This window comes from Engystomops pustulosus, chromosome 9 (genome assembly GCF_040894005.1).
Source record: "Engystomops pustulosus chromosome 9, aEngPut4.maternal, whole genome shotgun sequence".
Lineage (NCBI taxonomy): Eukaryota > Metazoa > Chordata > Amphibia > Anura > Leptodactylidae > Engystomops > Engystomops pustulosus.
This window is the reverse complement of record NC_092419.1, coordinates 67,293,966-67,318,901: the sequence shown is the minus strand read 5'-3', so window position 1 is coordinate 67,318,901 and position 24,936 is coordinate 67,293,966. Positions and strand designations below refer to the sequence as shown.

Sequence of the window (24,936 nt, the reverse complement as noted above, 5' to 3'; positions counted from 1 at the left end):
TGCTCTCGTCAGATCGCAGCAGCTTAAGGCTTGGCAAGTACCAGCATGGGAGACTGGCTGGGAATCCCAAGTTCCGTTGACCTTTTTGAACCTGAAAATTGTGTTAGTTTCTCTATGAGATAGTAAAAGAAGGTTCAAATTGAACAGCTGCTGTCAACGGCCATTCTAAGCTGAATGTGCCTGCTCTCGTCAGATCGCAGCAGCAATGCAGCTTAAGGCTTGGCAAGTACCAGCATGGGAGACTGGCTGGGAATCCCAAGTTTCGTTGACCTTTTTGAACCTGAAAATTGTGTTAGTTTCTCTATGGGATAGTAAAAGAAGGTTCAAATTGAACAGCTGCTGTCAACGGCCATTCTAAGCTGAATGTGCCTGCTCTCGTCAGATCGCAGCAGCAATGCAGCTTAAGGCTTGGCAAGTACCAGCATGGGAGACTGGCTGGGAATCCCAAGTTCTGTTGACCTTTTTGAACCTGAAAATTGTGTTAGTTTCTCTATGAGATAGTAAAAGAAGGTTCAAATTGAACAGCTGCTGTCAACGGCCATTCTAAGCTGAATGTGCCTGCTCTCGTCAGATCGCAGCAACAATGCAGCTTAAGGCTTGGCAAGTACAAGCATGGGAGACTGGCTGCGAATCCCAAGTTCTGTTGACCTTTTTGAACCTGAAAATTGTTAGTTTCTCTGTCAAAGATGGTAAAAGAAGGTTCAAATTGAACAGCTGCTGTCAACGGCCATTCTAAGCTGAATGTGCCTGCTCTCGTCAGATCGCAGCAGCAATGCAGCTTAAGGCTTGGCAAGTACCAGCATGGGAGACTGGCTGGGAATACCAAGTTCCGTTGACCTTTTTGAACCTGAAAATTGTGTTAGTTTCTCTATGAGATAGTAAAAGAAGGTTCAAACTGAACAGCTGCTGTCAACGGCCATTCTAAGCTGAATGTGCCTGCTCTCGTCAGATCGCAGCAGCAATGCAGCTTAAGGCTTGGCAAGTACCAGCATGGGAGACTGGCTGGGAATCCCAAGTTCTGTTGACCTTTTTGAACCTGAAAATTGTGTTAGTTTCTCTATGAGATAGTAAAAGAAGGTTCAAATTGAACAGCTGCTGTCAACGGCCATTCTAAGCTGAATGTGCCTGCTCTCGTCAGATCGCAGCCACAATGCAGCTTAAGGCTTGGCAAGTACAAGCATGGGAGACTGGCTGCGAATCCCAAGTTCTGTTGACCTTTTTGAACCTGAAAATTGTTAGTTTCTCTGTCAAAGATGGTAAAAGAAGGTTCAAATTGAACAGCTGCTGTCAACGGCCATTCTAAGCTGAATGTGCCTGCTCTCGTCAGATCGCAGCAGCAATGCAGCTTAAGGCTTGGCAAGTACCAGCATGGAGACTGGCTGGGAATACCAAGTTCCGTTGACCTTTTTGAACCTGAAAATTGTGTTAGTTTCTCTATGAGATAGTAAAAGAAGGTTCAAACTAAACAGCTGCTGTCAACGGCCATTCTAAGCTGAATGTGCCTGCTCTCGTCAGATCGCAGCAGCAATGCAGCTTAAGGCTTGGCAAGTACCAGCATGGGAGACTGGCTGGGAATCCCAAGTTCCGTTGACCTTTTTGAACCTGAAAATTGTGTTAGTTTCTCTATGAGATAGTAAAAGAAGGTTCAAATTGAACAGCTGCTGTCAACGGCCATTCTAAGCTGAATGTGCGTGCTCTCGTCAGTTCGCAGCAGCTTAAGGCTTGGCAAGTACCAGCATGGGAGACTGGCTGGGAATCCCAAGTTCCGTTGACCTTTTTGAACCTGAAAATTGTGTTAGTTTCTCTATGAGATAGTAAAAGAAGGTTCAAATTGAACAGCTGCTGTCAACGGCCATTCTAAGCTAAATGTGCCTGCTCTCGTCAGATCGCAGCAGCAATGCAGCTTAAGGCTTGGCAAGTACCAGCATGGGAGACTGGCTGGGAATCCCAAGTTCCGTTGACCTTTTTGAACCTGAAAATTGTTAGTTTCACTGTCAAAGATGGTAAAAGAAGGTTCAAATTGAACAGCTGCTGTCAACAGCCATTGTAAGCTGAATGTGCCTGCTCTCGTCAGATCGCAGCAGCAATGCAGCTTAAGGCTTGGCAAGTACCAGCATGGGAGACTGGCTGGGAATAAGAAGTTCCGTTGACCTTTTTGAACCTGAAAATTGTGTTAGTTTCTCTATGAGATAGTAAAAGAAGGTTCAAACTGAACAGCTGCTGTCAACGGCCATTCTAAGCTGAATGTGCCTGCTCTCGTCAGATCGCAGCAGCAATGCAGCTTAAGGCTTGGCAAGTACCAGCATGGGAGACTGGCTGGGAATCCCAAGTTCCGTTGACCTTTTTGAACCTGAAAATTGTGTTAGTTTCTCTATGAGATAGTAAAAGAAGGTTCAAATTGAACAGCTGCTGTCAACGGCCATTCTAAGCTGAATGTGCCTGCTCTTGTCAGATCGCAGCAGCAATGCAGCTTAAGGCTTGGCAAGTACCAGCATGGGAGACTGGCTGGGAATCCCAAGTTCTGTTGACTTTTTTGAACCTGAAAATTGTGTTAGTTTTTCTATGAGATAGTAAAAGAAGGTTCAAATTGAACAGCTGCTGTCAACGGCCATTCTAAGCTGAATGTGCCTGCTCTCGTCAGATCGCAGCAACAATGCAGCTTAAGGCTTGGCAAGTACAAGCATGGGAGACTGGCTGGGAATCCCAAGTTCTGTTGACCTTTTTGAACCTGAAAATTGTTAGTTTCTCTGTCAAAGATGGTAAAAGAAGGTTCAAATTGAACAGCTGCTGTCAACGGCCATTCTAAGCTGAATGTGCCTGCTCTCGTCAGATCGCAGCAGCAATGCAGCTTAAGGCTTGGCAAGTACCAGCATGGGAGACTGGCTGGGAATACCAAGTTCCGTTGACCTTTTTGAACCTGAAAATTGTGTTAGTTTCTCTATGAGATAGTAAAAGAAGGTTCAAACTGAACAGCTGCTGTCAATGGCCATTCTAAGCTGAATGTGCCTGCTCTCGTCAGATCGCAGCAGCAATGCAGCTTAAGGCTTGGCAAGTACCAGCATGGGAGACTGGCTGGGAATCCCAAGTTCCGTTGACCTTTTTGAACCTGAAAATTGTTAGTTTCACTGTCAAAGGTGGTAAAAGAAGGTTCAAATTGAACAGCTGCTGTCAACAGCCATTCTAAGCTGAATGTGCCTGCTCTCGTCAGATCGCAGCAGCAATGCAGCTTAAGGCTTGGCAAGTACCAGCATGGGAGACTGGCTGGGAATCCCAAGTTCCGTTGACCTTTTTGAACCTGAAAATTGTGTTAGTTTCTCTATGAGATAGTAAAAGAAGGTTCAAACTGAACAGCTGCTGTCAACGGCTATTCTAAGCTGAATGTGATTGCTCTCGTCAGATCGCAGCAGCAATGCAGCTTAAGGCTTGGCAAGTACCAGCATGGGAGACTGGCTGGGAATCCCAAGTTCTGTTGACTTTTTTGAACCTGAAAATTGTGTTAGTTTTTCTATGAGATAGTAAAAGAAGGTTCAAATTGAACAGCTGCTGTCAACGGCCATTCTAAGCTGAATGTGCCTGCTCTCGTCAGATCGCAGCAGCAATGCAGCTTAAGGCTTGGCAAGTACCAGCATGGGAGACTGGCTGGGAATACCAAGTTCCGTTGACCTTTTTGAACCTGAAAATTGTGTTAGTTTCTCTATGAGATAGTAAAAGAAGGTTCAAACTGAACAGCTGCTGTCAATGGCCATTCTAAGCTGAATGTGCCTGCTCTCGTCAGATCGCAGCAGCAATGCAGCTTAAGGCTTGGCAAGTACCAGCATGGGAGACTGGCTGGGAATCCCAAGTTCCGTTGACCTTTTTGAACCTGAAAATTGTGTTAGTTTCTCTATGAGATAGTAAAAAAAGGTTCAAATTGAACAGCTGCTGTCAACGGCCATTCTAAGCTGAATGTGCCTGCTCTCATCAGATCGCAGCAGCAATGCAGCTTAAGGGTTGGCAAGTACCAGCATGGGAGACTGGCTGGGAATCCCAAGTTCCGTTGACCTTTTTGAACCTGAAAATTGTTAGTTTCACTGTCAAAGGTGGTAAAAGAAGGTTCAAATTGAACAGCTGCTGTCAACAGCCATTCTAAGCTGAATGTGCCTGCTCTCGTCAGATCGCAGCAGCAATGCAGCTTAAGGCTTGGCAAGTACCAGCATGGGAGACTGGCTGGGAATCCCAAGTTCCGTTGACCTTTTTGAACCTGAAAATTGTGTTAGTTTCTCTATGAGATAGTAAAAGAAGGTTCAAACTGAACAGCTGTTGTCAACGGCTATTCTAAGCTGAATGTGATTGCTCTCGTCAGATCGCAGCAGCAATGCAGCTTAAGGCTTGGCAAGTACCAGCATGGGAGACTGGCTGGGAATCCCAAGTTTCGTTGACCTTTTTGAACCTGAAAATTGTGTTAGTTTCTCTATGAGATAGTAAAAGAAGGTTCAAATTGAACAGCTGCTGTCAACGGCCATTCTAAGCTGAATGTGCCTGCTCTCGTCAGATCGCAGCAGCTTAAGGCTTGGCAAGTACCAGCATGGGAGACTGGCTGGGAATCCCAAGTTTCGTTGACCTTTTTGAACCTGAAAATTGTGTTAGTTTCTCTATGAGATAGTAAAAAAAGGTTCAAATTGAACAGCTGCTGTCAACGGCCATTCTAAGCTGAATGTGCCTGCTCTCATCAGATCGCAGCAGCAATGCAGCTTAAGGGTTGGCAAGTACCAGCATGGGAGACTGGCTGGGAATCCCAAGTTCCGTTGACCTTTTTGAACCTGAAAATTGTTAGTTTCACTGTCAAAGGTGGTAAAAGAAGGTTCAAATAGAACAGCTGCTGTCAACAGCCATTCTAAGCTGAATGTGCCTGCTCTCGTCAGATCGCAGCAGCAATGCAGCTTAAGGCTTGGCAAGTACCAGCATGGGAGACTGGCTGGGAATCCCAAGTTCCGTTGACCTTTTTGAACCTGAAAATTGTGTTAGTTTCTCTATGAGATAGTAAAAGAAGGTTCAAACTGAACAGCTGTTGTCAACGGCTATTCTAAGCTGAATGTGATTGCTCTCGTCAGATCGCAGCAGCAATGCAGCTTAAGGCTTGGCAAGTACCAGCATGGGAGACTGGCTGGGAATCCCAAGTTTCGTTGACCTTTTTGAACCTGAAAATTGTGTTAGTTTCTCTATGAGATAGTAAAAGAAGGTTCAAATTGAACAGCTGCTGTCAACGGCCATTCTAAGCTGAATGTGCCTGCTCTCGTCAGATCGCAGCAGCTTAAGGCTTGGCAAGTACCAGCATGGGAGACTGGCTGGGAATCCCAAGTTCCGTTGACCTTTTTGAACCTGAAAATTGTGTTAGTTTCTCTATGAGATAGTAAAAGAAGGTTCAAATTGAACAGCTGCTGTCAACGGCCATTCTAAGCTGAATGTGCCTGCTCTCGTCAGATCGCAGCAGCAATGCAGCTTAAGGCTTGGCAAGTACCAGCATGGGAGACTGGCTGGGAATCCCAAGTTTCGTTGACCTTTTTGAACCTGAAAATTGTGTTAGTTTCTCTATGGGATAGTAAAAGAAGGTTCAAATTGAACAGCTGCTGTCAACGGCCATTCTAAGCTGAATGTGCCTGCTCTCGTCAGATCGCAGCAGCAATGCAGCTTAAGGCTTGGCAAGTACCAGCATGGGAGACTGGCTGGGAATCCCAAGTTCTGTTGACCTTTTTGAACCTGAAAATTGTGTTAGTTTCTCTATGAGATAGTAAAAGAAGGTTCAAATTGAACAGCTGCTGTCAACGGCCATTCTAAGCTGAATGTGCCTGCTCTCGTCAGATCGCAGCAACAATGCAGCTTAAGGCTTGGCAAGTACAAGCATGGGAGACTGGCTGCGAATCCCAAGTTCTGTTGACCTTTTTGAACCTGAAAATTGTGTTAGTTTCTCTATGAGATAGTAAAAGAAGGTTCAAACTGAACAGCTGCTGTCAACGGCCATTCTAAGCTGAATGTGCCTGCTCTCGTCAGATCGCAGCAGCAATGCAGCTTAAGGCTTGGCAAGTACCAGCATGGGAGACTGGCTGGGAATCCCAAGTTCCGTTGACCTTTTTGAATCTGAAAATTGTTAGTTTCTCTGTCAAAGATGGTAAAAGAAGGTTCAAATTGAACAGCTGCTGTCAACGGCCATTCTAAGCTGAATGTGCCTGCTCTCGTCAGATCGCAGCAGCAATGCAGCTTAAGGCTTGGCAAGTACCAGCATGGGAGACTGGCTGGGAATCCCAAGTTCCGTTGACCTTTTTGAACCTGAAAATTGTGTTAGTTTCTCTATGAGATAGTAAAAGAAGGTTCAAATTGAACAGCTGCTGTCAACGGCCATTCTAAGCTGAATGTGCCTGCTCTCGTCAGATCGCAGCAGCAATGCAGCTTTAGGCTTGGCAAGTACCAGCATGGGAGACTGGCTGGGAATCCCAAGTTCCGTTGACCTTTTTGAACCTGAAAATTGTGTTAGTTTCTCTATGAGATAGTAAAAGAAGGTTCAAATTGAACAGCTGCTGTCAACGGCCATTCTAAGCTGAATGTGCCTGCTCTCGTCAGATCGCAGCAGCAATGCAGCTTAAGGCTTGGCAAGTACCAGCATGGGAGACTGGCTGGAAATCCCAAGTTCTGTTGACCTTTTTGAACCTGAAAATTGTGTTAGTTTTTCTATGAGATAGTAAAAGAAAGTTCAAATTGAACAGCTGCTGTCAACGGCCATTCTAAGCTGAATGTGCCTGCTCTCGTCAGATCGCAGCAGCAATGCAGCTTAAGGCTTGGCAAGTACCAGCATGGGAGACTGGCTGGGAATCCCAAGTTCTGTTGACCTTTTTGAACCTGAAAATTGTTAGTTTCTCTGTCAAAGATGGTAAAAGAAGGTTCAAATTGAACAGCTGCTGTCAACGGCCATTCTAAGCTGAATGTGCCTGCTCTCGTCAGATCGCAGCAGCAATGCAGCTTAAGGCTTGGCAAGTACCAGCATGGGAGACTGGCTGGGAATACCAAGTTCCGTTGACCTTTTTGAACCTGAAAATTGTGTTAGTTTCTCTATGAGATAGTAAAAGAAGGTTCAAACTGAACAGCTGCAGTCAACGGCCATTCTAAGCTGAATGTGCCTGCTCTCGTCAGATCGCAGCAGCAATGCAGCTTAAGGCTTGGCAAGTACCAGCATGGGAGACTGGCTGGGAATCCCAAGTTCCGTTGACCTTTTTGAACCTGAAAATTGTGTTAGTTTCTCTATGAGATAGTAAAAGAAGGTTCAAATTGAACAGCTGCTGTCAACGGCCATTCTAAGCTGAATGTGCCTGCTCTCGTCAGATCGCAGCAGCAATGCAGCTTAAGGCTTGGCAAGTACCAGCATGGGAGACTGGCTGGGAATCCCAAGTTCCGTTGACCTTTTTGAACCTGAAAATTGTGTTAGTTTCTCTATGAGATAGTAAAAGAAGGTTCAAATTGAACAGCTGCTGTCAACGGCCATTCTAAGCTGAATGTGCCTGCTCTCATCAGTTCACAGCAGCTTAAGGCTTGGCAAGTACCAGCATGGGAGACTGGCTGGGATTCCCAAGTTCCGTTGACCTTTTTGTACCTGAAAATTGTGTTAGTTTCTCTATGAGATAGTAAAAGAAGGTTCAAATTGAACAGCTGCTGTCAACGGCCATTCTAAGCTGAATGTGCCTGCTCTCATCAGATCGCAGCAGCAATGCAGCTTAAGGCTTGGCAAGTACCAGCATGGGAGACTGGCTGGGAATCCCAAGTTCCGTTGACCTTTTTGAACCTGAAAATTGTGTTAGTTTCTCTATGAGATAGTAAAAGAAGGTTCAAATTGAACAGCTGCTCTCAACGGCCATTCTAAGCTGAATGTGCCTGCTCTCGTCAGATGGCAGCAGCAATGCAGCTTAAGGCTTGGCAAGTACCAGCAGGGGAGACTGGCTGGGAATCCCAAGTTCCGTTGACCTTTTTGAACCTGAAAATTGTGTTAGTTTCTCTATGAGATAGTAAAAGAAGGTTCAAATTGAACAGCTGCTGTCAACGGCCATTCTAAGCTGAATGTGCCTGCTCTCGTCAGATCGCAGCAGCAATGCAGCTTAAGGCTTGGCAAGTACCAGCATGGGAGACTGGCTGGGAATCCCAAGTTCTGTTGACCTTTTTGAACCTGAAAATTGTGTTAGTTTCTCTATGAGATAGTAAAAGAAGGTTCAAATTGAACAGCTGCTGTCAACGGCCGTTCTAAGCTGAATGTGCGTGCTCTCGTCAGTTCGCAGCAGCTTAAGGCTTGGCAAGTACCAGCATGGGAGACTGGCTGGGAATCCCAAGTTCCGTTGACCTTTTTTAACCTGAAAATTGTGTTAGTTTCTCTATGAGATAATAAAAGAAGGTTCAAATTGAACAGCTGCTGTCAACGGCCATTCTAAGCTGAATGTGCCTGCTCTCGTCAGATCGCAGCAGCAATGCAGCTTAAGGCTTGGCAAGTACCAGCATGGGAGACTGGCTGGAAATCCCAAGTTCTGTTGACCTTTTTGAACCTGAAAATTGTGTTAGTTTTTCTATGAGATAGTAAAAGAAAGTTCAAATTGAACAGCTGCTGTCAACGGCCATTCTAAGCTGAATGTGCCTGCTCTCGTCAGATCGCAGCAGCAATGCAGCTTAAGGCTTGGCAAGTACCAGCATGGGAGACTGGCTGGGAGTCCCAAGTTCCGTTGACCTTTTTGAACCTGAAAATTGTTAGTTTCTCTGTCAAAGATGGTAAAAGAAGGTTCAAATTGAACAGCTGCTGTCAACGGCCATTCTAAGCTGAATGTGCCTGCTCTCGTCAGATCGCAGCAGCAATGCAGCTTAAGGCTTGGCAAGTACCAGCATGGGAGACTGGCTGGGAATCCCAAGTTCCGTTGACCTTTTTGAACCTGAAAATTGTGTTAGTTTCTCTATGAGATAGTAAAAGAAGGTTCAAATTGAACAGCTGCTGTCAACGGCCATTCTAAGCTGAATGTGCGTGCTCTCGTCAGATCGCAGCAGCAATGCAGCTTAAGGCTTGGCAAGTACCAGCATGGGAGACTGGCTGGGAATCCCAAGTTCCGTTGACCTTTTTGAACCTGAAAATTGTGTTAGTTTCTCTATGAGATAGTAAAAGAAGGTTCAAACTGAACAGCTGCTGTCAACGGCCATTCTAAGCTGAATGTGCCTGCTCTCGTCAGATCGCAGCAGCAATGCAGCTTAAGCCTTGGCAAGTACCAGCATGGGAGACTGGCTGGGAATCCCAAGTTCCGTTGACCTTTTTGAACCTGAAAATTGTGTTAGTTTCTCTATGAGATAGTAAAAGAAGGTTCAAATTGAACAGCTGCTGTCAACGGCCATTGTAAGCTGAATGTGCCTGCTCTCGTCAGATCGCAGCAGCAATGCAGCTTAAGGCTTGGCAAGTACCAGCATGGGAGACTGGCTGGGAATCCCAAGTTCCGTTGACCTTTTTGAACCTGAAAATTGTTAGTTTCTCTGTCAAAGATGGTAAAAGAAGGTTCAAATTGAACAGCTACTGTCAACGGCCATTCTAAGCTGAATGTGCCTGCTCTCGTCAGATCGCAGCAGCAATGCAGCTTAAGGCTTGGCAAGTACCAGCATGGGAGACTGGCTGGGAATCCCAAGTTCCGTTGACCTTTTTGAACCTGAAAATTGTGTTAGTTTCTCTATGAGATAGTAAAAGAAGGTTCAAATTGAACAGCTGCTGTCAACGGCCATTCTAAGCTGAATGTGCCTGCTCTCATCAGATCGCAGCAGCAATGCAGTTTAAGGCTTGGCAAGTACCAGCATGGGAGACTGGCTGGGAATCCCAAGTTCCGTTGACCTTTTTGAACCTGAAAATTGTGTTAGTTTCTCTATGAGATAGTAAAAGAAGGTTCAAATTGAACAGCTGCTGTCAACGGTCATTCTAAGCTGAATGTGCCTGCTCTCATCAGATCGCAGCAGCAATGCAGCTTAAGGCTTGGCAAGTACCAGCATGGGAGACTGGCTGGGAATCCCAAGTTCCGTTGACCTTTTTGAACCTGAAAATTGTGTTAGTTTCTCTATGAGATAGTAAAAGAAGGTTCAAACTGAACAGCTGCTGTCAACGGCCATTCTAAGCTGAATGTGCCTGCTCTCGTCAGATCGCAGCAGCAATGCAGCTTAAGGCTTGGCAAGTACCAGCATGGGAGACTGGCTGGGAATCCCAAGTTCCGTTGACCTTTTTGAACCTGAAAATTGTGTTAGTTTCTCTATGAGATAGTAAAAGAAGGTTCAAATTGAACAGCTGCTGTCAACGGCCATTCTAAGCTGAATGTGCCTGTTCTCGTCAGATCGCAGCAGCAATGCAGCTTAAGGCTTGGCAAGTACAAGCATGGGAGACTGGCTGGGAATCCCAAGTTCTGTTGACCTTTTTGAACCTGAAAATTGTGTTAGTTTCTCTATGAGATAGTAAAAGAAGGTTCAAATTGAACAGCTGCTGTCAACGGCCATTCTAAGCTGAATGTGCGTGCTCTCGTCAGTTCGCAGCAGCTTAAGGCTTGGCAAGTACCAGCATGGGAGACTGGCTGGGAATCCCAAGTTCCGTTGACCTTTTTGTACCTGAAAATTGTGTTAGTTTCTCTATGAGATAGTAAAAGAAGGTTCAAATTGAACAGCTGCTGTCAACGGCCATTCTAAGCTGAATGTGCCTGCTCTCATCAGATCGCAGCAGCAATGCAGCTTAAGGCTTGGCAAGTACCAGCATGGGAGACTGGCTGGGAATCCCAAGTTCCGTTGACCTTTTTGAACCTGAAAATTGTGTTAGTTTCTCTATGAGATAGTAAAAGAAGGTTCAAATTGAACAGCTGCTGTCAACGGCCATTCTAAGCTGAATGTGCCTGCTCTCGTCAGATCGCAGCAACAATGCAGCTTAAGGCTTGGCAAGTACCAGCATGGGAGACTGGCTGGGAATCCCAAGTTCTGTTGACCTTTTTGAACCTGAAAATTGTTAGTTTCTCTGTCAAAGATGGTAAAAGAAGGTTCAAATTGAACAGCTGCTGTCAACGGCCATTCTAAGCTGAATTTGCCTGCTCTCGTCAGATCGCAGCAGCAATGCAGCTTAAGGCTTGGCAAGTACCAGCATGGGAGACTGGCTGGGAATCCCATGTTCCGTTGACCTTTTTGAACCTGAAAATTGTGTTAGTTTCTCTATGAGATAGTAAAAGAAGGTTCAAATTGAACAGCTGCTGTCAACGGCCATTCTAAGCTGAATGTGCCTGCTCTCATCAGTTCACAGCAGCTTAAGGCTTGGCAAGTACCAGCATGGGAGACTGGCTGGGAATCCCAAGTTCCGTTGACCTTTTTGAACCTGAAAATTGTGTTAGTTTCTCTATGAGATAGTAAAAGAAGGTTCAAACTGAAGCGCTGCTGTCAACGGCCATTCTAAGCTGAATGTGCCTGCTCTCGTCAGATCGCAGCAGCAATGCAGCTTAAGGCTTGGCAAGTACCAGCATGGGAGACTGCCTGGGAATCCCAAGTTCCGTTGACCTTTTTGAACCTGAAAATTGTGTTAGTTTCTCTATGAGATAGTAAAAGAAGGTTCAAATTGAACAGCTGCTGTCAACGGCCATTCTAAGCTGAATGTGCCTGCTCTCATCAGTTCACAGCAGCTTAAGGCTTGGCAAGTACCAGCATGGGAGACTGGCTGGGAATCCCAAGTTCCGTTGACCTTTTTGTACCTGAAAATTGTGTTAGTTTCTCTATGAGATAGTAAAAGAAGGTTCAAATTAAACAGCTGCTGTCAACGGCCATTCTAAGCTGAATGTGCCTGCTCTCATCAGTTCACAGCAGCTTAAGGCTTGGCAAGTACCAGCATGGGAGACTGGCTGGGATTCCCAAGTTCCGTTGACCTTTTTGAACCTGAAAATTGTGTTAGTTTCTCTATGAGATAGTAAAAGAAGGTTCAAATTGAACAGCTGCTGTCAACGGCCATTCTAAGCTGAATGTGCCTGCTCTCATCAGTTCACAGCAGCTTAAGGCTTGGCAAGTACCAGCATGGGAGACTGGCTGGGATTCCCAAGTTCCGTTGACCTTTTTGTACCTGAAAATTGTGTTAGTTTCTCTATGAGATAGTAAAAGAAGGTTCAAATTGAACAGCTGCTGTCAACGGCCATTCTAAGCTGAATGTGCCTGCTCTCATCAGATCGCAGCAGCAATGCAGCTTAAGGCTTGGCAAGTACCAGCATGGGAGACTGGCTGGGAATCCCAAGTTCCGTTGACCTTTTTGAACCTGAAAATTGTGTTAGTTTCTCTATGAGATAGTAAAAGAAGGTTCAAATTGAACAGCTGCTGTCAACGGCCATTCTAAGCTGAATGTGCCTGCTCTCGTCAGATGGCAGCAGCAATGCAGCTTAAGGCTTGGCAAGTACCAGCAGGGGAGACTGGCTGGGAATCCCAAGTTCCGTTGACCTTTTTGAACCTGAAAATTGTGTTAGTTTCTCTATGAGATAGTAAAAGAAGGTTCAAATTGAACAGCTGCTGTCAACGGCCATTCTAAGCTGAATGTGCCTGCTCTCGTCAGATCGCAGCAGCAATGCAGCTTAAGGCTTGGCAAGTACCAGCATGGGAGACTGGCTGGGAATCCCAAGTTCTGTTGACCTTTTTGAACCTGAAAATTGTGTTAGTTTCTCTATGAGATAGTAAAAGAAGGTTCAAATTGAACAGCTGCTGTCAACGGCCGTTCTAAGCTGAATGTGCGTGCTCTCGTCAGTTCGCAGCAGCTTAAGGCTTGGCAAGTACCAGCATGGGAGACTGGCTGGGAATCCCAAGTTCCGTTGACCTTTTTTAACCTGAAAATTGTGTTAGTTTCTCTATGAGATAGTAAAAGAAGGTTCAAATTGAACAGCTGCTGTCAACGGCCATTCTAAGCTGAATGTGCCTGCTCTCGTCAGATCGCAGCAGCAATGCAGCTTAAGGCTTGGCAAGTACCAGCATGGGAGACTGGCTGGAAATCCCAAGTTCTGTTGACCTTTTTGAACCTGAAAATTGTGTTAGTTTTTCTATGAGATAGTAAAAGAAAGTTCAAATTGAACAGCTGCTGTCAACGGCCATTCTAAGCTGAATGTGCCTGCTCTCGTCAGATCGCAGCAGCAATGCAGCTTAAGGCTTGGCAAGTACCAGCATGGGAGACTGGCTGGGAGTCCCAAGTTCCGTTGACCTTTTTGAACCTGAAAATTGTTAGTTTCTCTGTCAAAGATGGTAAAAGAAGGTTCAAATTGAACAGCTGCTGTCAACGGCCATTCTAAGCTGAATGTGCCTGCTCTCGTCAGATCGCAGCAGCAATGCAGCTTAAGGCTTGGCAAGTACCAGCATGGGAGACTGGCTGGGAATCCCAAGTTCCGTTGACCTTTTTGAACCTGAAAATTGTGTTAGTTTCTCTATGAGATAGTAAAAGAAGGTTCAAATTGAACAGCTGCTGTCAACGGCCATTCTAAGCTGAATGTGCGTGCTCTCGTCAGATCGCAGCAGCAATGCAGCTTAAGGCTTGGCAAGTACCAGCATGGGAGACTGGCTGGGAATCCCAAGTTCCGTTGACCTTTTTGAACCTGAAAATTGTGTTAGTTTCTCTATGAGATAGTAAAAGAAGGTTCAAACTGAACAGCTGCTGTCAACGGCCATTCTAAGCTGAATGTGCCTGCTCTCGTCAGATCGCAGCAGCAATGCAGCTTAAGCCTTGGCAAGTACCAGCATGGGAGACTGGCTGGGAATCCCAAGTTCCGTTGACCTTTTTGAACCTGAAAATTGTGTTAGTTTCTCTATGAGATAGTAAAAGAAGGTTCAAATTGAACAGCTGCTGTCAACGGCCATTGTAAGCTGAATGTGCCTGCTCTCGTCAGATCGCAGCAGCAATGCAGCTTAAGGCTTGGCAAGTACCAGCATGGGAGACTGGCTGGGAATCCCAAGTTCCGTTGACCTTTTTGAACCTGAAAATTGTTAGTTTCTCTGTCAAAGATGGTAAAAGAAGGTTCAAATTGAACAGCTGCTGTCAACGGCCATTCTAAGCTGAATGTGCCTGCTCTCGTCAGATCGCAGCAGCAATGCAGCTTAAGGCTTGGCAAGTACCAGCATGGGAGACTGGCTGGGAATCCCAAGTTCCGTTGACCTTTTTGAACCTGAAAATTGTGTTAGTTTCTCTATGAGATAGTAAAAGAAGGTTCAAATTGAACAGCTGCTGTCAACGGCCATTCTAAGCTGAATGTGCCTGCTCTCATCAAATCGCAGCAGCAATGCAGTTTAAGGCTTGGCAAGTACCAGCATGGGAGACTGGCTGGGAATCCCAAGTTCCGTTGACCTTTTTGAACCTGAAAATTGTGTTAGTTTCTCTATGAGATAGTAAAAGAAGGTTCAAATTGAACAGCTGCTGTCAACGGTCATTCTAAGCTGAATGTGCCTGCTCTCGTCAGATCGCAGCAGCAATACAGCTTAAGGCTTGGCAAGTACCAGCATGGGAGACTGGCTGGGAATCCCAAGTTCCGTTGACCTTTTTGAACCTGAAAATTGTTAGTTTCACTGTCAAAGATGGTAAAAGAAGGTTCAAATTGAACAGCTGCTGTCAACAGCCATTCTAAGCTGAATGTGCCTGCTCTCGTCAGATCGCAGCAGCATTGCAGCTTAAGGCTTGGCAAGTACCAGCATGGGAGACTGGCTGGGAATACCAAGTTCCGTTGACCTTTTTGAACCTGAAAATTGTGTTAGTTTCTCTATGAGATAGTAAAAGAAGGTTCAAACTGAACAGCTGCTGTCAACGGCCATTCTAAGCTGAATGTGCCTGCTCTCGTCAGATCGCAGCAGCAATGCAGCTTAAGGCTTGGCAAGTACCAGCATGGGAGACTGGCTGGGAATCCCAAGTTCCGTTGACCTTTTTGAACCTGAAAATTGTGTTAGTTTCTCTATGAGATAGTAAAAAAAGGTTCAAATTGAACAGCTGCTGTCAACGGCCATTCTAAGCTGAATGTGCCTGCTCTCATCAGATCGCAGCAGCAATGCAGCTTAAGGCTTGGCAAGTACCAGCATGGGAGACTGGCTGGGAATCCCAAGTTCCGTTGACCTTTTTGAACCTGAAAATTGTGTTAGTTTCTCTATGAGATAGTAAAAGAATGTTCAAATTGAACAGCTGCTGTCAACGGCCATTCTAAGCTGAATGTGCCTGCTCTCGTCAGATCGCAGCAGCTTAAGGCTTGGCAAGTACCAGCATGGGAGACTGGCTGGGAATCCCAAGTTCCGTTGACCTTTTTGAACCTGAAAATTGTGTTAGTTTCTCTATGAGATAGTAAAAGAAGGTTCAAATTGAACAGCTGCTGTCAACGGCCATTCTAAGCTGAATGTGCCTGCTCTCGTCAGATCGCAGCAGCAATGCAGCTTAAGACTTGGCAAGTACCAGCATGGGAGACTGGCTGGGAATCCCAAGTTCCGTTGACCTTTTTGAACCTGAAAATTGTGTTAGTTTCTCTATGAGATAGTAAAAGAAGGTTCAAACTGAACCGCTGCTGTCAACGGCCATTCTAAGCTGAATGTGCCTGCTCTCGTCAGATCGCAGCAGCAATGCAGCTTAAGGCTTGGCAAGTACCAGCATGGGAGACTGCCTGGGAATCCCAAGTTCCGTTGACCTTTTAGAACCTGAAAATTGTGTTAGTTTCTCTATGAGATAGTAAAAGAAGGTTCAAATTGAACAGCTGCTGTCAACGGCCATTCTAAGCTGAATGTGCCTGCTTTCATCAGTTCACAGCAGCTTAAGGCTTGGCAAGAACCAGCATGGGAGACTGGCTGGGAATCCCAAGTTCCGTTGACCTTTTTGTACCTGAAAATTGTGTTAGTTTCTCTATGAGATAGTAAAAGAAGGTTCAAATTGAACAGCTGCTGTCAACGGCCATTCTAAGCTGAATGTGCCTGCTCTCATCAGATCGCAGCAGCAATGCAGCTTAAGGCTTGGCAAGTACCAGCATGGGAGACTGGCTGGGAATCCCAAGTTCCGTTGACCTTTTTGAACCTGAAAATTGTGTTAGTTTCTCTATGAGATAGTAAAAGAAGGTTCAAATTGAACAGCTGCTGTCAACGGCCATTCTAAGCTGAATGTGCCTGCTCTCGTCAGATGGCAGCAGCAATGCAGCTTAAGGCTTGGCAAGTACCAGCAGGGGAGACTGGCTGGGAATCCCAAGTTCTGTTGACCTTTTTGAACCTGAAAATTGTGTTAGTTTCTCTATGAGATAGTAAAAGAAGGTTCAAATTGAACAGCTGCTGTCAACGGCCATTCTAAGCTGAATGTGCCTGCTCTCGTCAGATCGCAGCAGCAATGCAGCTTAAGGCTTGGCAAGTACCAGCATGGGAGACTGGCTGGGAATCCCAAGTTCTGTTGACCTTTTTGAACCTGAAAATTGTGTTAGTTTCTCTATGAGATAGTAAAAGAAGGTTCAAATTGAACAGCTGCTGTCAACGGCCATTCTAAGCTGAATGTGCGTGCTCTCGTCAGTTCGCAGCAGCTTAAGGCTTGGCAAGTACCAGCATGGGAGACTGGCTGGAAATCCCAAGTTCTGTTGACCTTTTTGAACCTGAAAATTGTGTTAGTTTTTCTATGAGATAGTAAAAGAAAGTTCAAATTGAACAGCTGCTGTCAACGGCCATTCTAAGCTGAATGTGCCTGCTCTCGTCAGATCGCAGCAGCAATGCAGCTTAAGGCTTGGCAAGTACCAGCATGGGAGACTGGCTGGGAGTCCCAAGTTCCGTTGACCTTTTTGAACCTGAAAATTGTTAGTTTCTCTGTCAAAGATGGTAAAAGAAGGTTCAAATTGAACAGCTGCTGTCAACGGCCATTCTAAGCTGAATGTGCCTGCTCTCGTCAGATCGCAGCAGCAATGCAGCTTAAGGCTTGGCAAGTACCAGCATGGGAGACTGGCTGGGAATCCCAAGTTCCGTTGACCTTTTTGAACCTGAAAATTGTGTTAGTTTCTCTATGAGATAGTAAAAGAAGGTTCAAATTGAACAGCTGCTGTCAACGGCCATTCTAAGCTGAATGTGCGTGCTCTCGTCAGATCGCAGCAGCAATGCAGCTTAAGGCTTGGCAAGTACCAGCATGGGAGACTGGCTGGGAATCCCAAGTTCCGTTGACCTTTTTGAACCTGAAAATTGTGTTAGTTTCTCTATGAGATAGTAAAAGAAGGTTCAAACTGAACAGCTGCTGTCAACGGCCATTCTAAGCTGAATGTGCCTGCTCTCGTCAGATCGCAGCAGCAATGCAGCTTAAGGCTTGGCAAGTACCAGCATGGGAGACTGGCTGGGAATCCCAAGTTCCGTTGACCTTTTTGAACCTGAAAATTGTGTTAGTTTCTCTATGAGATAGTAAAAGAAGGTTCAAATTGAACAGCTGCTGTCAACGGCCATTGTAAGCTGAATGTGCCTTCTCTCGTCAGATCGCAGCAGCAATGCAGCTTAAGGCTTGGCAAGTACCAGCATGGGAGACTGGCTGGGAATCCCAAGTTCCGTTGACCTTTTTGAACCTGAAAATTGTTAGTTTCTCTGTCAAAGATGGTAAAAGAAGGTTCAAATTGAACAGCTGCTGTCAACGGCCATTCTAAGCTGAATGTGCCTGCTCTCGTCAGATCGCAGCAGCAATGCAGCTTAAGGCTTGGCAAGTACCAGCATGGGAGACTGCCTGGGAATCCCAAGTTCCGTTGACCTTTTTGAACCTGAAAATTGTTAGTTTCTCTGTCAAAGATGGTAAAAGAAGGTTCAAATTGAACAGCTGCTGTCAACGGCCATTCTAAGCTGAATGTGCCTGCTCTCGTCAGATCGCAGCAGCAATGCAGCTTAAGGCTTGGCAAGTACCAGCATGGGAGACTGGCTGGGAATCCCAAGTTCCGTTGACCTTTTTGAACCTGAAAATTGTGTTAGTTTCTCTATGAGATAGTAAAAGAAGGTTCAAATTGAACAGCTGCTGTCAACGGCCATTCTAAGCTGAATGTGCCTGCTCTCATCAGATCGCAGCAGCAATGCAGTTTAAGGTTTGGCAAGTACCAGCATGGGAGACTGGCTGGGAATCCCAAGTTCCGTTGACCTTTTTGAACCTGAAAATTGTGTTAGTTTCTCTATGAGATAGTAAAAGAAGGTTCAAATTGAACAGCTGCTGTCAACGGCCATTCTAAGCTGAATGTGCCTGCTCTCGTCAGATCGCAGCAGCAATGCAGCTTAAGGCTTGGCAAGTACCAGCATGGGAGACTGGCTGGGAATCCCAAGTTCTGTTGACCTTTTTGAACCTGAAAATTGTTAGTTTCACTGTCAAAGATGGTAAAAGAAGGTTCAAATTGAACAGCTGCTGTCAACAGCCATTCTAAGCTGAATGTGCCTGCTCTCGTCAGATCGCAGCAGCAATGCAGCTTAAGGCTTGGCAAGTACCAGCATGGGAGACTGGCTGGGAATACCAAGTTCCGTTGACCTTTTTGAACCTGAAAATTGTGTTAGTTTCTCTATGAGATAGTAAAAGAAGGTTCAAACTGAACAGCTGCTGTCAACGGCCATTCTAAGCTGAATGTGCCTGCTCTCGTCAGATCGCAGCAGCAATGCAGCTTAAGGCTTGGCAAGTACCAGCATGGGAGACTGGCTGGGAATCCCAAGTTCCGTTGACCTTTTTGAACCTGAAAATTGTGTTAGTTTCTCTATGAGATAGTAAAAAAAGGTTCAAATTGAACAGCTGCTGTCAACGGCCATTCTAAGCTGAATGTGCCTGCTCTCATCAGATCGCAGCAGCGATGCAGCTTAAGGCTTGGCAAGTACCAGCATGGGAGACTGGCTGGGAATCCCAAGTTCCGTTGACCTTTTTGAACCTGAAAATTGTGTTAGTTTCTCTATGAGATAGTAAAAGAAGGTTCAAATTGAACAGCTGCTGTCAACGGCCATTCTAAGCTGAATGTGCCTGCTCTCGTCAGATCGCAGCAGCTTAAGGCTTGGCAAGTACCAGCATGGGAGACTGGCTGGGAATCCCAAGTTCCGTTGACCTTTTTGAACCTGAAAATTGTGTTAGTTTCTCTATGAGATAGTAAAAGAAGGTTCAAATTGAACAGCTGCTGTCAACGGCCATTCTAAGCTGAATGTGCCTGCTCTCGTCAGATCGCAGCAGCAATGCAGCTTAAGGCTTGGCAAGTACCAGCATGGGAGACTGGCTGGGAATCCCAAGTTCTGTTGACCTTTTTGAACCTGAAAATTGTGTTAGTTTCTCTATGAGATAGTAAAAGAAGGTTCAAATTGAACAGCTGCTGTCAACGGCCATTCTAAGCTGAATGTGCCTGCTCTCATCAGTTCACAGCAGCTTAAGGCTTGGCAAGTACCAGCATGGGAGACTGGCTGGGAATCCCAAGTTCCGTTGACCTTTTTGTACCTGAAAATTGTGTTAGTTTCTCTATGAGATAGTAAAAGAAGGTTCAAATTGAACAGCTGCTGTCAACGGCCATTCTAAGCTGAATGTGCCTGCTCTCATCAGATCGCAGCAGCAATGCAGCTTAAGGCTTGGCAAGTACCAGCATGGGAGACTGGCTGGGAATCCCAAGTTCCGTTGACCTTTTGAACCTGAAAATTGTGTTAGTTTCTCTATGAGATAGTAAAAGAAGGTTCAAATTGAACAGCTGCTGTCAACGGCCATTCTAAGCTGAATGTGCCTGCTCTCGTCAGATGGCAGCAGCAATGCAGCTTAAGGCTTGGCAAGTACCAGCAGGGGAGACTGGCTGGGAATCCCAAGTTCTGTTGACCTTTTTGAACCTGAAAATTGTGTTAGTTTCTCTATGAGATAGTAAAAGAAGGTTCAAATTGAACAGCTGCTGTCAACGGCCATTCTAAGCTGAATGTGCCTGCTCTCGTCAGATCGCAGCAGCAATGCAGCTTAAGGCTTGGCAAGTACCAGCATGGGAGACTGGCTGGGAATCCCAAGTTCTGTTGACCTTTTTGAACCTGAAAATTGTGTTAGTTTCTCTATGAGATAGTAAAAGAAGGTTCAAATTGAACAGCTGCTGTCAACGGCCATTCTAAGCTGAATGTGCGTGCTCTCGTCAGTTTGCAGCAGCTTAAGGCTTGGCAAGTACCAGCATGGGAGACTGGCTGCAAATCCCAAGTTCTGTTGACCTTTTTGAACCTGAAAATTGTGTTAGTTTTTCTATGAGATAGTAAAAGAAAGTTCAAATTGAACAGCTGCTGTCAACGGCCATTCTAAGCTGAATGTGCCTGCTCTCGTCAGATCGCAGCAGCAATGCAGCTTAAGGCTTGGCAAGTACCAGCATGGGAGACTGGCTGGGAGTCCCAAGTTCCGTTGACCTTTTTGAACCTGAAAATTGTTAGTTTCTCTGTCAAAGATGGTAAAAGAAGGTTCAAATTGAACAGCTGCTGTCAACGGCCATTCTAAGCTGAATGTGCCTGCTCTCGTCAGATCGCAGCAGCAATGCAGCTTAAGGCTTGGCAAGTACCAGCATGGGAGACTGGCTGGGAATCCCAAGTTCCGTTGACCTTTTTGAACCTGAAAATTGTGTTAGTTTCTCTATGAGATAGTAAAAGAAGGTTCAAATTGAACAGCTGCTGTCAACGGCCATTCTAAGCTGAATGTGCGTGCTCTCGTCAGATCGCAGCAGCAATGCAGCTTAAGGCTTGGCAAGTACCAGCATGGGAGACTGGCTGGGAATCCCAAGTTCCGTTGACCTTTTTGAACCTGAAAATTGTGTTAGTTTCTCTATGAGATAGTAAAAGAAGGTTCAAACTGAACAGCTGCTGTCAACGGCCATTCTAAGCTGAATGTGCCTGCTCTCGTCAGATCGCAGCAGCAATGCAGCTTAAGCCTTGGCAAGTACCAGCATGGGAGACTGGCTGGGAATCCCAAGTTCCGTTGACCTTTTTGAACCTGAAAATTGTGTTAGTTTCTCTATGAGATAGTAAAAGAAGGTTCAAATTGAACAGCTGCTGTCAACGGCCATTGTAAGCTGAATGTGCCTTCTCTCGTCAGATCGCAGCAGCAATGCAGCTTAAGGCTTGGCAAGTACCAGCATGGGAGACTGGCTGGGAATCCCAAGTTCCGTTGACCTTTTTGAACCTGAAAATTGTTAGTTTCTCTGTCAAAGATGGTAAAAGAAGGTTCAAATTGAACAGCTGCTGTCAACGGCCATTCTAAGCTGAATGTGCCTGCTCTCGTCAGATCGCAGCAGCAATGCAGCTTAAGGCTTGGCAAGTACCAGCATGGGAGACTGCCTGGGAATCCCAAGTTCCGTTGACCTTTTTGAACCTGAAAATTGTGTTAGTTTCTCTATGAGATAGTAAAAGAAGGTTCAAATTGAACAGCTGCTGTCAACGGCCATTCTAAGCTGAATGTGCCTGCTCTCGTCAGATCGCAGCAGCAATGCAGCTTAAGGCTTGGCAAGTACCAGCATGGGAGACTGGCTGGGAATCCCAAGTTCCGTTGACCTTTTTGAACCTGAAAATTGTGTTAGTTTCTCTATGAGATAGTAAAAGAAGGTTCAAATTGAACAGCTGCTGTCAACGGCCATTCTAAGCTGAATGTGCCTGCTCTCATCAGATCGCAGCAGCAATGCAGTTTAAGGTTTGGCAAGTACCAGCATGGGAGACTGGCTGGGAATCCCAAGTTCCGTTGACCTTTTTGAACCTGAAAATTGTGTTAGTTTCTCTATGAGATAGTAAAAGAAGGTTCAAATTGAACAGCTGCTGTCAACGGCCATTCTAAGCTGAATGTGCCTGCTCTCGTCAGATCGCAGCAGCAATGCAGCTTAAGGCTTGGCAAGTACCAGCATGGGAGACTGGCTGGGAATCCCAAGTTCTGTTGACCTTTTTGAACCTGAAAATTGTTAGTTTCACTGTCAAAGATGGTAAAAGAAGGTTCAAATTGAACAGCTGCTGTCAACAGCCATTCTAAGCTGAATGTGCCTGCTCTCGTCAGATCGCAGCAGCAATGCAGCTTAAGGCTTGGCAAGTACCAGCATGGGAGACTGGCTGGGAATACCAAGTTCCGTTGACCTTTTTGAACCTGAAAATTGTGTTAGTTTCTCTATGAGATAGTAAAAGAAGGTTCAAACTGAACAGCTGCTGTCAACGGCCATTCTAAGCTGAATGTGCCTGCTCTCGTCAGATCGCAGCAGCAATGCAGCTTAAGGCTTGGCAAGTACCAGCATGGGAGACTGGCTGGGAATCCCAAGTTCCGTTGACCTTTTTGAACCTGAAAATTGTGTTAGTTTCTCTATGAGATAGTAAAAAAAGGTTCAAATTGAACAGCTGCTGTCAACGGCCATTCTAAGCTGAATGTGCCTGCTCTCATCAGATCGCAGCAGCGATGCAGCTTAAGGCTTGGCAAGTACCAGCATGGGAGACTGGCTGGGAATCCCAAGTTCCGTTGACCTTTTTGAACCTGAAAATTGTGTTAGTTTCTCTATGAGATAGTAAAAGAAGGTTCAAATTGAACAGCTGCTGTCAACGGCCATTCTAAGCTGAATGTGCCTGCTCTCGTCAGATCGCAGCAGCTTAAGGCTTGGCAAGTACCAGCATGGGAGACTGGCTGGGAATCCCAAGTTCCGTTGACCTTTTTGAACCTGAAAATTGTGTTAGTTTCTCTATGAGATAGTAAAAGAAGGTTCAAATTGAACAGCTGCTGTCAACGGCCATTCTAAGCTGAATGTGCCTGCTCTCGTCAGATCGCAGCAGCAATGCAGCTTAAGGCTTGGCAAGTACCAGCATGGGAGACTGGCTGGGAATCCCAAGTTCTGTTGACCTTTTTGAACCTGAAAATTGTGTTAGTTTCTCTATGAGATAGTAAAAGAAGGTTCAAATTGAACAGCTGCTGTCAACGGCCATTCTAAGCTGAATGTGCCTGCTCTCATCAGTTCACAGCAGCTTAAGGCTTGGCAAGTACCAGCATGGGAGACTGGCTGGGAATCCCAAGTTCCGTTGACCTTTTTGTACCTGAAAATTGTGTTAGTTTCTCTATGAGATAGTAAAAGAAGGTTCAAATTGAACAGCTGCTGTCAACGGCCATTCTAAGCTGAATGTGCCTGCTCTCATCAGATCGCAGCAGCAATGCAGCTTAAGGCTTGGCAAGTACCAGCATGGGAGACTGGCTGGGAATCCCAAGTTCCGTTGACCTTTTGAACCTGAAAATTGTGTTAGTTTCTCTATGAGATAGTAAAAGAAGGTTCAAATTGAACAGCTGCTGTCAACGGCCATTCTAAGCTGAATGTGCCTGCTCTCGTCAGATGGCAGCAGCAATGCAGCTTAAGGCTTGGAAAGTACCAGCAGGGGAGACTGGCTGGGAATCCCAAGTTCTGTTGACCTTTTTGAACCTGAAAATTGTGTTAGTTTCTCTATGAGATAGTAAAAGAAGGTTCAAATTGAACAGCTGCTGTCAACGGCCATTCTAAGCTGAATGTGCCTGCTCTCGTCAGATCGCAGCAGCAATGCAGCTTAAGGCTTGGCAAGTACCAGCATGGGAGACTGGCTGGGAATCCCAAGTTCTGTTGACCTTTTTGAACCTGAAAATTGTGTTAGTTTCTCTATGAGATAGTAAAAGAAGGTTCAAATTGAACAGCTGCTGTCAACGGCCATTCTAAGCTGAATGTGCGTGCTCTCGTCAGTTTGCAGCAGCTTAAGGCTTGGCAAGTACCAGCATGGGAGACTGGCTGGAAATCCCAAGTTCTGTTGACCTTTTTGAACCTGAAAATTGTGTTAGTTTTTCTATGAGATAGTAAAAGAAAGTTCAAATTGAACAGCTGCTGTCAACGGCCATTCTAAGCTGAATGTGCCTGCTCTCGTCAGATCGCAGCAGCAATGCAGCTTAAGGCTTGGCAAGTACCAGCATGGGAGACTGGCTGGGAGTCCCAAGTTCCGTTGACCTTTTTGAACCTGAAAATTGTTAGTTTCTCTGTCAAAGATGGTAAAAGAAGGTTCAAATTGAACAGCTGCTGTCAACGGCCATTCTAAGCGGAATGTGCCTGCTCTCGTCAGATCGCAGCAGCAATGCAGCTTAAGGCTTGGCAAGTACCAGCATGGGAGACTGGCTGGGAATCCCAAGTTCCGTTGACCTTTTTGAACCTGAAAATTGTGTTAGTTTCTCTATGAGATAGTAAAAGAAGGTTCAAACTGAACAGCTGCTGTCAACGGCCATTCTAAGCTGAATGTGCCTGCTCTCGTCAGATCGCAGCAGCAATGCAGCTTAAGGCTTGGCAAGTACCAGCATGGGAGACTGGCTGGGAATCCCAAGTTCCGTTGACCTTTTTGAACCTGAAAATTGTTAGTTTCTCTGTCAAAGATGGTAAAAGAAGGTTCAAATTGAACAGCTGCTGTCAACGGCCATTCTAAGCTGAATGTGCCTGCTCTCGTCAGATCGCAGCAGCAATGCAGCTTAAGGCTTGGCAAGTACCAGCATGGGAGACTGGCTGGGAATCCCAAGTTCCGTTGACCTTTTTGAACCTGAAAATTGTGTTAGTTTCTCTATGAGATAGTAAAAGAAGGTTCAAATTGAACAGCTGCTGTCAACGGCCATTCTAAGCTGAATGTGCCTGCTCTCATCAAATCGCAGCAGCAATGCAGTTTAAGGCTTGGCAAGTACCAGCATGGGAGACTGGCTGGGAATCCCAAGTTCCGTTGACCTTTTTGAACCTGAAAATTGTGTTAGTTTCTCTATGAGATAGTAAAAGAAGGTTCAAATTGAACAGCTGCTGTCAACGGTCATTCTAAGCTGAATGTGCCTGCTCTCGTCAGATCGCAGCAGCAATACAGCTTAAGGCTTGGCAAGTACCAGCATGGGAGACTGGCTGGGAATCCCAAGTTCCGTTGACCTTTTTGAACCTGAAAATTGTTAGTTTCACTGTCAAAGATGGTAAAAGAAGGTTCAAATTGAACAGCTGC

General features: G+C 45.6%; 102 pseudogenes; all 102 read left to right on the top strand.

Annotated features, from left to right (window-relative positions):
• The first annotated feature begins 152 nt into the window (after nt 1–152).
• Nucleotides 153–271, top strand: LOC140083471 (5S ribosomal RNA; annotated as a pseudogene).
• A 70-nt stretch (nt 272–341) lies between these two features.
• Nucleotides 342–460, top strand: LOC140080536 (5S ribosomal RNA; annotated as a pseudogene).
• Nucleotides 461–530: 70 nt separating this feature from the next.
• Nucleotides 531–649, top strand: LOC140087002 (5S ribosomal RNA; annotated as a pseudogene).
• A 70-nt stretch (nt 650–719) lies between these two features.
• Nucleotides 720–838, top strand: LOC140078764 (5S ribosomal RNA; annotated as a pseudogene).
• A 70-nt stretch (nt 839–908) lies between these two features.
• On the top strand, nt 909–1,027 carry LOC140080535 (5S ribosomal RNA; annotated as a pseudogene).
• A 70-nt stretch (nt 1,028–1,097) lies between these two features.
• LOC140094670 (5S ribosomal RNA) lies at nt 1,098–1,216 on the top strand (annotated as a pseudogene).
• Nucleotides 1,217–1,286: 70 nt separating this feature from the next.
• LOC140091239 (5S ribosomal RNA) lies at nt 1,287–1,404 on the top strand (annotated as a pseudogene).
• Nucleotides 1,405–1,474: 70 nt separating this feature from the next.
• On the top strand, nt 1,475–1,593 carry LOC140099889 (5S ribosomal RNA; annotated as a pseudogene).
• Nucleotides 1,594–1,844: 251 nt separating this feature from the next.
• On the top strand, nt 1,845–1,963 carry LOC140087480 (5S ribosomal RNA; annotated as a pseudogene).
• Nucleotides 1,964–2,222: 259 nt separating this feature from the next.
• On the top strand, nt 2,223–2,341 carry LOC140099888 (5S ribosomal RNA; annotated as a pseudogene).
• A 70-nt stretch (nt 2,342–2,411) lies between these two features.
• Nucleotides 2,412–2,530, top strand: LOC140092046 (5S ribosomal RNA; annotated as a pseudogene).
• Nucleotides 2,531–2,600: 70 nt separating this feature from the next.
• On the top strand, nt 2,601–2,719 carry LOC140087143 (5S ribosomal RNA; annotated as a pseudogene).
• A 70-nt stretch (nt 2,720–2,789) lies between these two features.
• Nucleotides 2,790–2,908, top strand: LOC140078752 (5S ribosomal RNA; annotated as a pseudogene).
• Nucleotides 2,909–2,978: 70 nt separating this feature from the next.
• Nucleotides 2,979–3,097, top strand: LOC140082840 (5S ribosomal RNA; annotated as a pseudogene).
• A 70-nt stretch (nt 3,098–3,167) lies between these two features.
• LOC140090123 (5S ribosomal RNA) lies at nt 3,168–3,286 on the top strand (annotated as a pseudogene).
• Nucleotides 3,287–3,545: 259 nt separating this feature from the next.
• LOC140078740 (5S ribosomal RNA) lies at nt 3,546–3,664 on the top strand (annotated as a pseudogene).
• Nucleotides 3,665–3,734: 70 nt separating this feature from the next.
• On the top strand, nt 3,735–3,853 carry LOC140082838 (5S ribosomal RNA; annotated as a pseudogene).
• A 70-nt stretch (nt 3,854–3,923) lies between these two features.
• On the top strand, nt 3,924–4,042 carry LOC140092518 (5S ribosomal RNA; annotated as a pseudogene).
• A 70-nt stretch (nt 4,043–4,112) lies between these two features.
• LOC140090122 (5S ribosomal RNA) lies at nt 4,113–4,231 on the top strand (annotated as a pseudogene).
• Nucleotides 4,232–4,671: 440 nt separating this feature from the next.
• Nucleotides 4,672–4,790, top strand: LOC140092516 (5S ribosomal RNA; annotated as a pseudogene).
• A 70-nt stretch (nt 4,791–4,860) lies between these two features.
• Nucleotides 4,861–4,979, top strand: LOC140090121 (5S ribosomal RNA; annotated as a pseudogene).
• A 440-nt stretch (nt 4,980–5,419) lies between these two features.
• Nucleotides 5,420–5,538, top strand: LOC140083469 (5S ribosomal RNA; annotated as a pseudogene).
• Nucleotides 5,539–5,608: 70 nt separating this feature from the next.
• Nucleotides 5,609–5,727, top strand: LOC140080534 (5S ribosomal RNA; annotated as a pseudogene).
• Nucleotides 5,728–5,797: 70 nt separating this feature from the next.
• On the top strand, nt 5,798–5,916 carry LOC140087001 (5S ribosomal RNA; annotated as a pseudogene).
• A 70-nt stretch (nt 5,917–5,986) lies between these two features.
• Nucleotides 5,987–6,105, top strand: LOC140099886 (5S ribosomal RNA; annotated as a pseudogene).
• A 70-nt stretch (nt 6,106–6,175) lies between these two features.
• On the top strand, nt 6,176–6,294 carry LOC140099884 (5S ribosomal RNA; annotated as a pseudogene).
• A 70-nt stretch (nt 6,295–6,364) lies between these two features.
• LOC140086251 (5S ribosomal RNA) lies at nt 6,365–6,483 on the top strand (annotated as a pseudogene).
• A 70-nt stretch (nt 6,484–6,553) lies between these two features.
• Nucleotides 6,554–6,672, top strand: LOC140090699 (5S ribosomal RNA; annotated as a pseudogene).
• A 70-nt stretch (nt 6,673–6,742) lies between these two features.
• LOC140080533 (5S ribosomal RNA) lies at nt 6,743–6,861 on the top strand (annotated as a pseudogene).
• Nucleotides 6,862–6,931: 70 nt separating this feature from the next.
• LOC140078729 (5S ribosomal RNA) lies at nt 6,932–7,050 on the top strand (annotated as a pseudogene).
• Nucleotides 7,051–7,120: 70 nt separating this feature from the next.
• LOC140099883 (5S ribosomal RNA) lies at nt 7,121–7,239 on the top strand (annotated as a pseudogene).
• Nucleotides 7,240–7,309: 70 nt separating this feature from the next.
• LOC140099882 (5S ribosomal RNA) lies at nt 7,310–7,428 on the top strand (annotated as a pseudogene).
• A 251-nt stretch (nt 7,429–7,679) lies between these two features.
• LOC140101004 (5S ribosomal RNA) lies at nt 7,680–7,798 on the top strand (annotated as a pseudogene).
• Nucleotides 7,799–8,057: 259 nt separating this feature from the next.
• Nucleotides 8,058–8,176, top strand: LOC140080532 (5S ribosomal RNA; annotated as a pseudogene).
• Nucleotides 8,177–8,427: 251 nt separating this feature from the next.
• LOC140090698 (5S ribosomal RNA) lies at nt 8,428–8,546 on the top strand (annotated as a pseudogene).
• A 70-nt stretch (nt 8,547–8,616) lies between these two features.
• Nucleotides 8,617–8,735, top strand: LOC140082398 (5S ribosomal RNA; annotated as a pseudogene).
• Nucleotides 8,736–8,805: 70 nt separating this feature from the next.
• On the top strand, nt 8,806–8,924 carry LOC140099881 (5S ribosomal RNA; annotated as a pseudogene).
• Nucleotides 8,925–8,994: 70 nt separating this feature from the next.
• LOC140087358 (5S ribosomal RNA) lies at nt 8,995–9,113 on the top strand (annotated as a pseudogene).
• A 70-nt stretch (nt 9,114–9,183) lies between these two features.
• Nucleotides 9,184–9,302, top strand: LOC140090562 (5S ribosomal RNA; annotated as a pseudogene).
• A 70-nt stretch (nt 9,303–9,372) lies between these two features.
• On the top strand, nt 9,373–9,491 carry LOC140092040 (5S ribosomal RNA; annotated as a pseudogene).
• A 70-nt stretch (nt 9,492–9,561) lies between these two features.
• Nucleotides 9,562–9,680, top strand: LOC140099880 (5S ribosomal RNA; annotated as a pseudogene).
• Nucleotides 9,681–9,750: 70 nt separating this feature from the next.
• On the top strand, nt 9,751–9,869 carry LOC140078675 (5S ribosomal RNA; annotated as a pseudogene).
• Nucleotides 9,870–9,939: 70 nt separating this feature from the next.
• On the top strand, nt 9,940–10,058 carry LOC140079442 (5S ribosomal RNA; annotated as a pseudogene).
• Nucleotides 10,059–10,128: 70 nt separating this feature from the next.
• On the top strand, nt 10,129–10,247 carry LOC140099879 (5S ribosomal RNA; annotated as a pseudogene).
• Nucleotides 10,248–10,317: 70 nt separating this feature from the next.
• On the top strand, nt 10,318–10,436 carry LOC140092996 (5S ribosomal RNA; annotated as a pseudogene).
• A 251-nt stretch (nt 10,437–10,687) lies between these two features.
• LOC140100992 (5S ribosomal RNA) lies at nt 10,688–10,806 on the top strand (annotated as a pseudogene).
• A 70-nt stretch (nt 10,807–10,876) lies between these two features.
• On the top strand, nt 10,877–10,995 carry LOC140078551 (5S ribosomal RNA; annotated as a pseudogene).
• Nucleotides 10,996–11,065: 70 nt separating this feature from the next.
• LOC140092987 (5S ribosomal RNA) lies at nt 11,066–11,184 on the top strand (annotated as a pseudogene).
• Nucleotides 11,185–11,435: 251 nt separating this feature from the next.
• Nucleotides 11,436–11,554, top strand: LOC140099252 (5S ribosomal RNA; annotated as a pseudogene).
• Nucleotides 11,555–12,167: 613 nt separating this feature from the next.
• LOC140100980 (5S ribosomal RNA) lies at nt 12,168–12,286 on the top strand (annotated as a pseudogene).
• A 70-nt stretch (nt 12,287–12,356) lies between these two features.
• Nucleotides 12,357–12,475, top strand: LOC140098734 (5S ribosomal RNA; annotated as a pseudogene).
• Nucleotides 12,476–12,545: 70 nt separating this feature from the next.
• LOC140080531 (5S ribosomal RNA) lies at nt 12,546–12,664 on the top strand (annotated as a pseudogene).
• Nucleotides 12,665–12,915: 251 nt separating this feature from the next.
• LOC140090697 (5S ribosomal RNA) lies at nt 12,916–13,034 on the top strand (annotated as a pseudogene).
• Nucleotides 13,035–13,104: 70 nt separating this feature from the next.
• On the top strand, nt 13,105–13,223 carry LOC140082397 (5S ribosomal RNA; annotated as a pseudogene).
• A 70-nt stretch (nt 13,224–13,293) lies between these two features.
• On the top strand, nt 13,294–13,412 carry LOC140099878 (5S ribosomal RNA; annotated as a pseudogene).
• Nucleotides 13,413–13,482: 70 nt separating this feature from the next.
• On the top strand, nt 13,483–13,601 carry LOC140087357 (5S ribosomal RNA; annotated as a pseudogene).
• A 70-nt stretch (nt 13,602–13,671) lies between these two features.
• LOC140090561 (5S ribosomal RNA) lies at nt 13,672–13,790 on the top strand (annotated as a pseudogene).
• Nucleotides 13,791–13,860: 70 nt separating this feature from the next.
• On the top strand, nt 13,861–13,979 carry LOC140092039 (5S ribosomal RNA; annotated as a pseudogene).
• A 70-nt stretch (nt 13,980–14,049) lies between these two features.
• Nucleotides 14,050–14,168, top strand: LOC140099877 (5S ribosomal RNA; annotated as a pseudogene).
• A 70-nt stretch (nt 14,169–14,238) lies between these two features.
• Nucleotides 14,239–14,357, top strand: LOC140093156 (5S ribosomal RNA; annotated as a pseudogene).
• Nucleotides 14,358–14,427: 70 nt separating this feature from the next.
• LOC140078661 (5S ribosomal RNA) lies at nt 14,428–14,546 on the top strand (annotated as a pseudogene).
• Nucleotides 14,547–14,616: 70 nt separating this feature from the next.
• LOC140098144 (5S ribosomal RNA) lies at nt 14,617–14,735 on the top strand (annotated as a pseudogene).
• Nucleotides 14,736–14,805: 70 nt separating this feature from the next.
• Nucleotides 14,806–14,924, top strand: LOC140099874 (5S ribosomal RNA; annotated as a pseudogene).
• Nucleotides 14,925–14,994: 70 nt separating this feature from the next.
• Nucleotides 14,995–15,113, top strand: LOC140100967 (5S ribosomal RNA; annotated as a pseudogene).
• A 251-nt stretch (nt 15,114–15,364) lies between these two features.
• Nucleotides 15,365–15,483, top strand: LOC140084049 (5S ribosomal RNA; annotated as a pseudogene).
• Nucleotides 15,484–15,553: 70 nt separating this feature from the next.
• Nucleotides 15,554–15,672, top strand: LOC140099128 (5S ribosomal RNA; annotated as a pseudogene).
• Nucleotides 15,673–15,923: 251 nt separating this feature from the next.
• Nucleotides 15,924–16,042, top strand: LOC140100955 (5S ribosomal RNA; annotated as a pseudogene).
• A 259-nt stretch (nt 16,043–16,301) lies between these two features.
• Nucleotides 16,302–16,420, top strand: LOC140080530 (5S ribosomal RNA; annotated as a pseudogene).
• A 251-nt stretch (nt 16,421–16,671) lies between these two features.
• On the top strand, nt 16,672–16,790 carry LOC140082396 (5S ribosomal RNA; annotated as a pseudogene).
• Nucleotides 16,791–16,860: 70 nt separating this feature from the next.
• LOC140099873 (5S ribosomal RNA) lies at nt 16,861–16,979 on the top strand (annotated as a pseudogene).
• A 70-nt stretch (nt 16,980–17,049) lies between these two features.
• Nucleotides 17,050–17,168, top strand: LOC140087356 (5S ribosomal RNA; annotated as a pseudogene).
• A 70-nt stretch (nt 17,169–17,238) lies between these two features.
• LOC140099871 (5S ribosomal RNA) lies at nt 17,239–17,357 on the top strand (annotated as a pseudogene).
• A 259-nt stretch (nt 17,358–17,616) lies between these two features.
• On the top strand, nt 17,617–17,735 carry LOC140099005 (5S ribosomal RNA; annotated as a pseudogene).
• A 70-nt stretch (nt 17,736–17,805) lies between these two features.
• Nucleotides 17,806–17,924, top strand: LOC140099870 (5S ribosomal RNA; annotated as a pseudogene).
• Nucleotides 17,925–17,994: 70 nt separating this feature from the next.
• On the top strand, nt 17,995–18,113 carry LOC140087928 (5S ribosomal RNA; annotated as a pseudogene).
• Nucleotides 18,114–18,183: 70 nt separating this feature from the next.
• On the top strand, nt 18,184–18,302 carry LOC140080529 (5S ribosomal RNA; annotated as a pseudogene).
• A 70-nt stretch (nt 18,303–18,372) lies between these two features.
• LOC140087269 (5S ribosomal RNA) lies at nt 18,373–18,491 on the top strand (annotated as a pseudogene).
• A 70-nt stretch (nt 18,492–18,561) lies between these two features.
• Nucleotides 18,562–18,680, top strand: LOC140099869 (5S ribosomal RNA; annotated as a pseudogene).
• A 70-nt stretch (nt 18,681–18,750) lies between these two features.
• On the top strand, nt 18,751–18,869 carry LOC140085704 (5S ribosomal RNA; annotated as a pseudogene).
• Nucleotides 18,870–19,120: 251 nt separating this feature from the next.
• On the top strand, nt 19,121–19,239 carry LOC140080528 (5S ribosomal RNA; annotated as a pseudogene).
• A 251-nt stretch (nt 19,240–19,490) lies between these two features.
• Nucleotides 19,491–19,609, top strand: LOC140100943 (5S ribosomal RNA; annotated as a pseudogene).
• Nucleotides 19,610–19,867: 258 nt separating this feature from the next.
• On the top strand, nt 19,868–19,986 carry LOC140080526 (5S ribosomal RNA; annotated as a pseudogene).
• A 251-nt stretch (nt 19,987–20,237) lies between these two features.
• Nucleotides 20,238–20,356, top strand: LOC140082395 (5S ribosomal RNA; annotated as a pseudogene).
• A 70-nt stretch (nt 20,357–20,426) lies between these two features.
• On the top strand, nt 20,427–20,545 carry LOC140099868 (5S ribosomal RNA; annotated as a pseudogene).
• Nucleotides 20,546–20,615: 70 nt separating this feature from the next.
• On the top strand, nt 20,616–20,734 carry LOC140087355 (5S ribosomal RNA; annotated as a pseudogene).
• A 70-nt stretch (nt 20,735–20,804) lies between these two features.
• LOC140090560 (5S ribosomal RNA) lies at nt 20,805–20,923 on the top strand (annotated as a pseudogene).
• A 259-nt stretch (nt 20,924–21,182) lies between these two features.
• LOC140098883 (5S ribosomal RNA) lies at nt 21,183–21,301 on the top strand (annotated as a pseudogene).
• A 70-nt stretch (nt 21,302–21,371) lies between these two features.
• Nucleotides 21,372–21,490, top strand: LOC140099867 (5S ribosomal RNA; annotated as a pseudogene).
• Nucleotides 21,491–21,560: 70 nt separating this feature from the next.
• LOC140087927 (5S ribosomal RNA) lies at nt 21,561–21,679 on the top strand (annotated as a pseudogene).
• A 70-nt stretch (nt 21,680–21,749) lies between these two features.
• On the top strand, nt 21,750–21,868 carry LOC140080525 (5S ribosomal RNA; annotated as a pseudogene).
• Nucleotides 21,869–21,938: 70 nt separating this feature from the next.
• Nucleotides 21,939–22,057, top strand: LOC140087268 (5S ribosomal RNA; annotated as a pseudogene).
• Nucleotides 22,058–22,127: 70 nt separating this feature from the next.
• LOC140099865 (5S ribosomal RNA) lies at nt 22,128–22,246 on the top strand (annotated as a pseudogene).
• A 70-nt stretch (nt 22,247–22,316) lies between these two features.
• On the top strand, nt 22,317–22,435 carry LOC140085581 (5S ribosomal RNA; annotated as a pseudogene).
• Nucleotides 22,436–22,686: 251 nt separating this feature from the next.
• LOC140080524 (5S ribosomal RNA) lies at nt 22,687–22,805 on the top strand (annotated as a pseudogene).
• Nucleotides 22,806–23,056: 251 nt separating this feature from the next.
• Nucleotides 23,057–23,175, top strand: LOC140100931 (5S ribosomal RNA; annotated as a pseudogene).
• Nucleotides 23,176–23,433: 258 nt separating this feature from the next.
• On the top strand, nt 23,434–23,552 carry LOC140080523 (5S ribosomal RNA; annotated as a pseudogene).
• Nucleotides 23,553–23,803: 251 nt separating this feature from the next.
• On the top strand, nt 23,804–23,922 carry LOC140082394 (5S ribosomal RNA; annotated as a pseudogene).
• Nucleotides 23,923–23,992: 70 nt separating this feature from the next.
• On the top strand, nt 23,993–24,111 carry LOC140088154 (5S ribosomal RNA; annotated as a pseudogene).
• A 70-nt stretch (nt 24,112–24,181) lies between these two features.
• LOC140099863 (5S ribosomal RNA) lies at nt 24,182–24,300 on the top strand (annotated as a pseudogene).
• A 70-nt stretch (nt 24,301–24,370) lies between these two features.
• LOC140099862 (5S ribosomal RNA) lies at nt 24,371–24,489 on the top strand (annotated as a pseudogene).
• A 70-nt stretch (nt 24,490–24,559) lies between these two features.
• LOC140093155 (5S ribosomal RNA) lies at nt 24,560–24,678 on the top strand (annotated as a pseudogene).
• Nucleotides 24,679–24,748: 70 nt separating this feature from the next.
• LOC140078659 (5S ribosomal RNA) lies at nt 24,749–24,867 on the top strand (annotated as a pseudogene).
• The last annotated feature ends 69 nt before the right edge of the window (nt 24,868–24,936 follow it).